This window comes from Pinus tabuliformis, chromosome 6, assembly GCF_031772625.1.
Source record: "Pinus tabuliformis cultivar Carrire ecotype Pingquan chromosome 6, CPIR1, whole genome shotgun sequence".
Classification (NCBI taxonomy): Eukaryota; Viridiplantae; Streptophyta; class Pinopsida; order Pinales; family Pinaceae; genus Pinus; species Pinus tabuliformis.
Genome location: NC_142292.1, coordinates 1,697,886,075 through 1,697,895,567, shown reverse-complemented (window position 1 = coordinate 1,697,895,567; position 9,493 = coordinate 1,697,886,075).

The window sequence follows — 9,493 nt, the reverse complement described above, 5'->3', positions numbered from 1 at the left end:
CATTAACACAACCACATTAAAAATTATTAACATATACTAATGAATATATTCATATCCACTTTATTCATTATAGTAACTAACACAACCACATAAAAAATTATTTAATATATTAATTAATATATATAACACATTTTTTTATGTACACAAACACTTTTCTTAACAAATATAATATATATATATATATTATATATATATATTATTTGTTAAGAAAAGTGTTTGTCTACATAAAAAAATGTGTTATATATATTAATTAATATATATTAATAATTTTTTATGTGGTTGTGTTAGTTACTATAATGAATAAAGTGGATATGAATATATTCATTAGTATATGTTAATAATTTTTAATGTGATTATGTTAGTTACTATAATGAACAAAGTGGAAATGAAAAAAGATAACTAGTTTTTCCTTTAAAAAGATATTGAAATTTTATGATTTAAAAAAATAACTAAATAATGTAAAAATGCAATGTCACTGTGTTAATAACAATTTAAGTAAGAAAATTGCTCAATCCAATGTTAATATTTATTTAAAGAACAAATACTTTATTTCATAGTAAAGTAGAATGCATAAGATTTGAAGGTATTTCTATTATTTATGATGGAAATAGTGAGGTGAATTCCACTATAGAAGAGAAAATAATGGTCATTACTAGAATGAGATGTTAATTATAGAGGCTTGGATTAGGAAATTTGAGATAGGATAAGGAATATGTGCTTCAATATAATGAAAATAAAGATATAGAAGATTGGAAAAAATGGCATTATCTTAATTAATTACTTATAGTTATATTAAGTTTCTCAATAATGTTTGGTAGAGAAATCTTATTTGGAGAATAGAGGTGAAATAGATGGAAGAGAAGATAATATTAAAGAAAGCTATTTTGTAATATAAGTATTTATTTTGATTAGTTTTTAATGTAGTATAATTTAATACTTTTGGTGTCTTCATGAGTTATAGGTTGTGATTTTGCAAATTTGTATTAGTAGCACCTTTTTGGTTCTACTAGTTGATTGGTTTAAAAAATGATAATTATGTTGATAGGCGTGTCTAGACTATTTTGGAATAGGTCTTATAGAATTGTAAATTACCTATCAATAATTAATTGGTGGATGGTAGGGATTTGGTAGTAGTGAGGATATAGGGTTGACATTTATTTCAAATGTAGTTATACCCTTTTTCACTTTTCAGTTAATTAAAAAAAATGTTATAAAATTAATTAAATAAAATATATATAAAATATTTTGAATATGAAATGAGCTATGGTTTTTTGGGAATGGGGTATTGATGAGTCATGTATTTGCCCATAGTATTGTAACAAAGCGAGTTAAGAATATCCATGTGAAAGTGGGAATGAATCTCCATGATTAAGGCTCTTGTTACATGTTTTTTAAAATGTATATGTTTAACTCATATATTATTATTTGAACCAACAACTACTTTGTTCAATGAAGAGGGACTACCAGCAGGAGCACAGAAAGACTAGCATGGCTAGGGTTTGAAGTCTAAACAGGGTTGTGGCCTTGTCGCGACAGTGGGAGATCAGGTGGGGTCTGGGGCCCAATCGCGTGTATCATACTTCCTTCCCTGTGTATGTTGCACACAACAACGAGTTCTGAGGAGAATCTATTCACATTGCTTGGTTTGTCTTGTTATCCTTTCCAATCTCACTTTTCAAGTCATTATCACCATCCTTGAGATTTCTTTATTGCCTTTCACCGGTTCTTAGTAGTCGATAGAGGTTTTTACGGGCTCCCCCTGGCATTATAGTGGCTTACATCAGATTCCTTGGCAGTAAAACAATTTTTCTCTTGGCCCTTTGAATGTTTTTGATAGTATGGAGGGTTATGAGGATATTTTAGTGGATTATGAGCCCGAGGATGAGGTGGGAGTTTCCATTTGGTCCACGCCATTTAGGTTTTTAACATCATCGGAAGGTCCAAGCCCACAAGGCAGAACTGAGTTGTTGGCAGTTGCAAGAGAAATTACTACTCCTTTCCAGTCGGTTACAGGTGAACAATCTTTCTTTCAGGACGAGTCTTTTTCGGGTTTGTTTTTTCATCTAGACTTACTGCTCCTGATTCTCATTTGGAAGAGGTTAATGGTCCTTATATGTCTGTGAGTGATGGGTCTATTTTAGCAACCTTGGCCCAGTTGATTTAAGAGGTTACATTTAGGGAAATTAGTGTTGTGGAACCTTTTTGACTGCATATACCCTTGGGTTGCTCTTCAAGAGGTCTTTCATTTGTTGGTTCTGATCCTTTTGGCAGGGCATGAGCCCCTCTTGGGTTAAGCCAAGGTTTTTCTAGTGGATTGTGTTTTTCCTTATGGAGTGGAGGTTGGGATTCCTATTCTGAGTGAGGGGTTGTGAGCATAGGGTTTACAAGAAAATACAGAGGCAAGAGACACAAAGTTTTCATCTCATAACACAGATCCACCCCTTGTAATCGGGAGGGAAGGGGTTTCAAACCCTCCCAAGAAAAATGTCTACAAACAACAGGCCAGTGGTTTCCAGGTAAATTTCTGTCTTGGTAAGGAAGTGAAGATGTCACAAGAAATAAAAATGGGTGAGAAGACTTTGGTGGGGAAAATCAAAGAGAAAGGAATTCGAGAAAAAAGGCTCAGGCAGTGGGTGGAGAATCACAATAAGCCAGCTTTAAAGGGTGAAGTGGAGGTATGTCGGTTGGCCAAAGGTTGGGTCATACTGTCGTTCCTAGACAAATAATATGCATGTTGGGTGTAGGAAAGAGCATCTCAGATCTATCACTCTCCATTCAAATTCAAATTTTGGACCCAAGTTCGTAATGTGGCGGCAACGCTGCCCATAAAATGTACGCCGCCAGGGGGGGGCCAACGACAATTCTTTGGAGCCCCTTCCCTTGACAGGGGATCGGGGGTGCTAAAAATAGATGTAGAATTGCCTTGTAAAATGTTGTAATTTCGTAGTCAATCTGGGCCGTTCATTAGGCAGAGATCTGAAGGTAGAAGTTATGTTTAATTTAAGGTTTTTTGCCCTATAAAGTAACCCCTCACTACATATGAGGTAATTGTATTGCGTCTATGTAGATCTATATTCTGAGCGAAATAGAGATAGGAGATTGTGTGAGAGCGAAGACGAAATTACAACGAATCTGTTGTAGGTTGTATCTCTTAAGTTTGCTAGATAACATAAAAGGAAGGACTGGTTTTTCCTCTGTGGATGCAGGAACCACGTATATCTGTGTCTCTCTTGTTTTATGTGTTTATATTTTTGCAATATATTTTATGTGTTCCATTGCTCTGTAATATATAATTTTCTAACAGATGCGATGAAGGAAAGACTAAACAAAGTTCTTGTTTGGGTAATATTAATAGGCCTACCTCCTAAGTATTGGCACGAGTTGATTTTCAGGGACATAGTGAGTTATATGGGGGATTATCTTGCTTACAATCCTTCATACATTACCACAAGTGAAAAACAGTGGCACAAATTCTAGTTAATATCGATCTACGACAGGGCCTCTGCCCACACTATACTCTGGGAGATTCTAACAAGGAGAGGAGAATACAGACACTGGACTATGAAGGAATTCATTTTTGATTTCGTAGATGCCATGCTTATAGACATTTGGTGAGTTCATATCCTCTACCAATGACCCCCAACAGGTCATCGGAGGAGGAATACAGGAGTTCTGAATTAGAGTAAGAGGAGGCTATCGGAGCGGGGCCTTTGCGGCGAGAGAATATAAATGAAGACAGGAATCAACCGCAAGCGGATCCAGGTGCATCAAATCCAAAAGCAAAGGAGTTAAAGGGAGCCTTGGCTTTGATGGGAGTGTCATTTATGCACAGGTCAATTGATAGTATAGGAGGGGGATTCGGGGGAGGCTTCGAGGGCTCTCGTTTGGAAGCAGAGGTGAGAAGGAGTTCCCCGAAGGTTCAATATTTCCTAGTTTTACAAGTTGGAATATCTTCATCAGCAGGCCAAAGTAATGATTTACCTATGAATTTTGATTTAGATTTATTTGGCGTTATTTCTTGTGTGGCTGAAGTAATGGTCCTAGTATCCTTGAAATCTAAATTTTGTGATGATATTTTGAAGTCTCAAAGACTTCTGAGACCTCGGCTGAATTTATCACCAATTATGTCTGCCATGGCTCAGGTCGTTCCATCCCATTCTTCCCATGTGGTCTCCTCTTCTAGGAACTCTCTGGTGTCCTCCTAGAAGGGAGGTAGTCATTATAATGTTTGATTTAAAAGTGTGATATCTTTAGCTAAAGGTTTTTTGGGGGGAATGGGGAAGGTTCCCCTTGTGCAGTATCGTAATAAAGGGGGGGAAAAAGATATTTTATGTCTTGAGTGAAGGAACAAGCCAAGGAGGACCTAACTATGGGGAGGCAAGAATCCATAAAAGGGTGCTTAGGGGAAGCAAGCCACTAGAAGAGGATTCCTAATGAATCTTCTCTCTTTAAATTGTGGAGGGATCACATGCCCCTCAAAGAAGTGTGCTTTGGTATGTTTAATGGAGACATATAAACCTAACATTCTTCTTCTGCGAGAAACCCTTGGGGAGGGAGATGTGATCTGTAAGGCCCTATAATCCATTCCGAAGGATTGGATTTTCTTAGGGATTGATGCTTCAAGTCGATCGGGAGGATTGACCTTGGGCTAGAATTCCAAGTCAGTAAATATCCGAAACTCCTAGTGGTTGGAAGGAAGAGTTGGAATTGAATTTTTTTCTTTGGAACTAGATGATTTGTTTTCCTTCATCAATATGTATGGTCCTTGTCAGGAAAAAAAAAAAAGTTTTGGTACAATTTTTTGTTAGTTTTTTAGCAAGAGGTCGAAATTGATTGTGGGAGGAGACTTTAATTTCTCTCTTGAGGTTGTTGAGACTTGGGGGCTAGGGGCTAGACCAAACACTTTGTCTAATTACTTTCTACATAAGCTAAGTACATCAAGCCTTATTGATATTGAGCCTATTAAGCTCTCGGCTACCTAGAGAAATAGAAGAGTGAGGGAGGAAAAGGTGGAAAAAAGGATGGACCATTTTTTAGTTTCGAAGGATCTATGTGGTTCCTTCCTTTAATCAAACAATAGGTTAGTAATGGGGGTGAATTTGAACTCTCCCCTATCTTGATGGAGATCGGGAATGGAGGCATCAAACTAGTGGACCCTTTTAAGATGAACTCTAGTGGCTTCAAGATGAGGAGTTTATAGAATTGATCAAAGAAAATTGGAATAATCTTGAAGTCGGAGTAGAGGCCTCTACCTCAGCAAAATTTATAGCAAGCCTAAATAAACTGATTAAATATTGGGATGTGTAGAGGTTGAAAAGAGGAGAGTAGGATTTGTAGGAGGTGGAGAATCAGCTGCAAGAAATGGCCATGATAGGAGGGGAAGGTTTTAAAATGTCTCATATAGAGGGAGAGTTTTTAGACTAGAAGGAAGGAGGAAAGCTAACATCTAGTGTAATAGCCCTAGTGAAAATTCCATGTAATAAAGTAAAAAAAATAATATAAACCATGGTTGATGGGACACTTATTCCAAGCTGAATGTTGGGCAAGACATCCTAGTAGGTGTTCATTTCATCTATTATGGTAAAGGCAATGGCTAAAGCTTTAGAAAGGCAAAATGGCATTTTTGGCACCATTATTTATGAAAAATAATGGAAATTAGGAGAAAAGGAAGGGGAAAGGTCACAGGTTGCATGTGAGGAGGAAATTGAAGGAAAATAATGGAAAATGAAGAAAATAGAGGCCAAATTGATAAAAAGGCTTCTTAGGATCAGTTGGTACCTTTTGTCAGTTCAGTTTTGGAACTCTCTCATTTTTCTCTCTCTCTCTCACTGTTGGACACTTAGAGTTTTCTTGGAGCACTTTGGCATTGGATGAAGAAAGTCAAAGAAGGCAAGAGGAAGGAAGGAGCAAGCAAGAAAGAGTAGGATCAAGCAGCGACAACAAGATTCTTTGTAGGTATTGATTTGCATGTGTGATTTCCTTGCTTTATTTTTCATGCATGGTATTGCATGTGGTTGTTTTCTGTCATGGCATGGGTTTTTCCAGGTGTGATAGTGTTTTCAGCCTAGCCTTGCCATTTTCGGATAGCCTTGATGAGATGGGTTCTCATACTTTTATTGAGCTGGATTGTTGGATCGATTCAAAGCTGAGTGGGTTGGATGTCTGAAATGACAAACACATGGCATAGTGGTACCTGAACCGGACTGTGGATCGCGGTAAATATACTGGCCTAATAACCCCTGAGCCAGACTGTGGGTTGCGGTAAATCTAGGATTGTGCGCCTCAATGGGCTTAAGAATCCTTGTCGATGAATGGCGGGATATACAGTAAAGCCCAGAGGTGGATTTCTATCTGTTGGGCCTAGTAGTCCCGAGATGAGATGTACGGTAAATCCTGGAGAGTGGGTTTCAATGTAGGGCCTAGTGATCCCTGGATCAGACTGTGGGTTACATTAAATCCTGAGAGACTAGGAGGCACTCAAATTCCTCACGGTGTAGGTGGAGAACTCTGGTAACATCCATGTTTGTTTGGTTATTTTGGTTTGTTATGAGTCCCATATTCATGCTTGGAATATGGCATGGGGGTGATTGGCTGAAGAGAGATTTGGCTCAACTAATCTATGGTGGGGTGAAACGTGGTAGTTCCATCCCTAGTTAGTTTCTACATTCATTCCCTTGGTTTTTCATGTGTAAATGCACTGGTTTATATGTGGATTTTGTGGCTGATTTTTTCATGGTATTTCTATTGTTATTATTTTGGTTATGTATATGTTTTATGAAAATAGCTATGTATGGCTCTCATCGTGTCTCTACTTGTAAATGAATGAAAAATTTATCTATGACCAAATAGATGATAATGCAGCAAATTATATGAGGAATAATGCTTCATAGAAATTCTCAGATAAGTATGAGATCCCTATGCTTAAATATTTTGTTTACACCTATAGATTATATATTTGTGACATGTTTGACGAAATTCCTGTCATGGCTAGTAGAGGTCTAGTTAAGGGCTTGTTCAAGTATTTTCATTTGCATCATTGTTTCCTTGTTATCTTTATGTTTTGAAGGTGTCATTCAATTCTGGGCAGTGACCTGGGCTCTGGGCTTGAAAAAGTGGCTCAAATCTCGCGGACGATGGCATGGCACTGAGAAAAATAGTCCTTGGACATTGGCATGCCTTGTCATGAGAGCGTCCAGAGCCTCCTGGACGTTGTCAGGCCCATAACATGGGAGCGTCTAGAGGTCAAGTGGCCTAAAACCTCAGTGGGACCCAAGGGTTGGTTACCAAAAGTGTTGGGATGGTTCTTAGGGGTCCTGTAGCTGATGTGGAAGGTTTGTATGATGTGTTTCCATCGATTCCATTTCCTTAAGGTCACCTAGGAGGTTGAATCCAATCATAGTAGCCTCTCATCACATGTTTACCCTGGTTGGCCGATTACTTGGGTAGATGTGGGAGGAGGGTGTTACAGAGTGGTATCAGAGCATGGTTCACCCATCAGACTGGATGGGTGGTGTGTGTTGGCCATGCATTCATGTCATTTGCACGTGTGTTAATCATTCTTGTGGTTTATATGCTTGTTGCATATGCATGGTGTTAATCATGGTTGTAGTGATTTCGCCATGTGAAAGAGGATGTTGTTGTATGAAGTATGTCATCATGAGTGTGTAATTGGTTACATGTTGTTATATGTTTCTTACATGTATCATCTTGTATGCTTGGTTACATGTTGCTACCTATTGCTATAAGTATTATCTGCTTATGCTTGATTATATGTGTTTACGGGTTTGTGTTCTCCATGTTTATGCTAATGTGTTTCTTGCATGCATGTTGGTGTATCGTCTATGTTTATAATTGTGTATTGTCCACATACACTGGTATGGTTGATGTCATCATACATGAGGTCCTAGTATGTGTAGTGATATGGTCATGCAGATTGGACTCTAGCTAGAATGATGTTATGTGTTGGCGCACATAGTTATTATATGTTTATATGTTGTTATGATTATGTTTATACATGTATCACACTGATTTGGATGATCTTGCAAATGAGGTATCCTCCCCAAATTATACTAAGATATGTTGGTTTATTATGATTTGGTTTATCTAACATATTATGCCTTGCAGGAGAAAGATCAAAATGAATAGCAAGATGGTAGACTACAAAGATTCTCCTATGAATCAGATGAGCAGCGTGGTGGGCACTCCTCTGATTTGGAAAACACATTAAGAAGCTTGAAGGAAGAAATAAGGAGTTGTAAGGCAGTCAATGGTAGGATCATACAGGCATAAGAGAAACAAGCATAGGTTAATGTGATACTCCTTCAGAGTTTGTCAAAATTGCAGCGACAAAGGCCACTTGGGATAAGCCATGCACAAGAGGACAGAAGTAATGGGGCATATGGTAGTAGATCTCCTGGTAGACACAGATCAAGTAAAGCTGACACGGTCAGAGATGACAGGTTGTTGGACACTCTGGATAGGAGGGTTGATGAGTAGAGGTACTATTCTAGTTCTAGTTTGGATAGGTATCATGATCGTTATCGTTATCATCCGTACAAGAGGATTGATAGGGGATACTTTCCAGATGAATTTAAGAAAGAAAAGCCACCTACTTTTGATGGAGATGTGAAGAATCTAGAAGATGTAAAGGCTTGGATACTTGGGATGAATAAATTCTTTGATTTGCATGAGTATGCAGATAACATGAAGGCCATAATTGCTATCTTCGGCCTTAAAGGTAAAGCAGACATTTGGTGGGAAGACGTGAAGCAAGCCAGAGACATCAAGACAGAGGACTTGAGTTGGCATGAGTTCAAGAGGCTTTTCAGGAAGAAATACTTGTCAGTGAGGTATTAAGACAGCAAGGCCAAAGAATTTTATGAGCTAAATATGGGGTCAATGACAAATGAAGAGTACACAACCAAGTTTCTGGAGCTACTGAGGTATGTACCATATCTTCAATATGAGAAGGCTAAAGTTTAGTGATTTGTTAGTGGTTTTTCATTAACATTTAGAGATCAGATTGAGTATGATGAGCCTTGGTCATTTGAGGAAGTCATTGGGAAATTGAAGTATGTCTATGGACATTCAAAGCGTAAGAATGAATCTTGACAAGGATGGAAAGGGAAAGACAAAGGTAAAGGTAAATGGCAGCCTAAGAGAGGAAGGCCTCAAAATGCAGGGGAGAAAGAAAATGTGGCACCTCAAAAGAAGTTTAATGTAGCTAGACAGGGACATGGATCATAGCAATAACACAGAGGTAATGATATTAGATAGTTGGAGTGTGGACATGTGGTGAGGAACACCTTAGGAGAGATTGTCTGCAAAATCAGGGTGGTAGGCCTAAGATATACAGTGCACAGGAGGCGCAGACTATTGGGGATGTGGGGCAAAGTATTCCTCATATTTATGCAACCATGGAAAACAGACAGGCAGAGCACCATGCATCTATCATTGAGATGGACGGTAAGCTTTGTTATCAAGTTATTTTTAT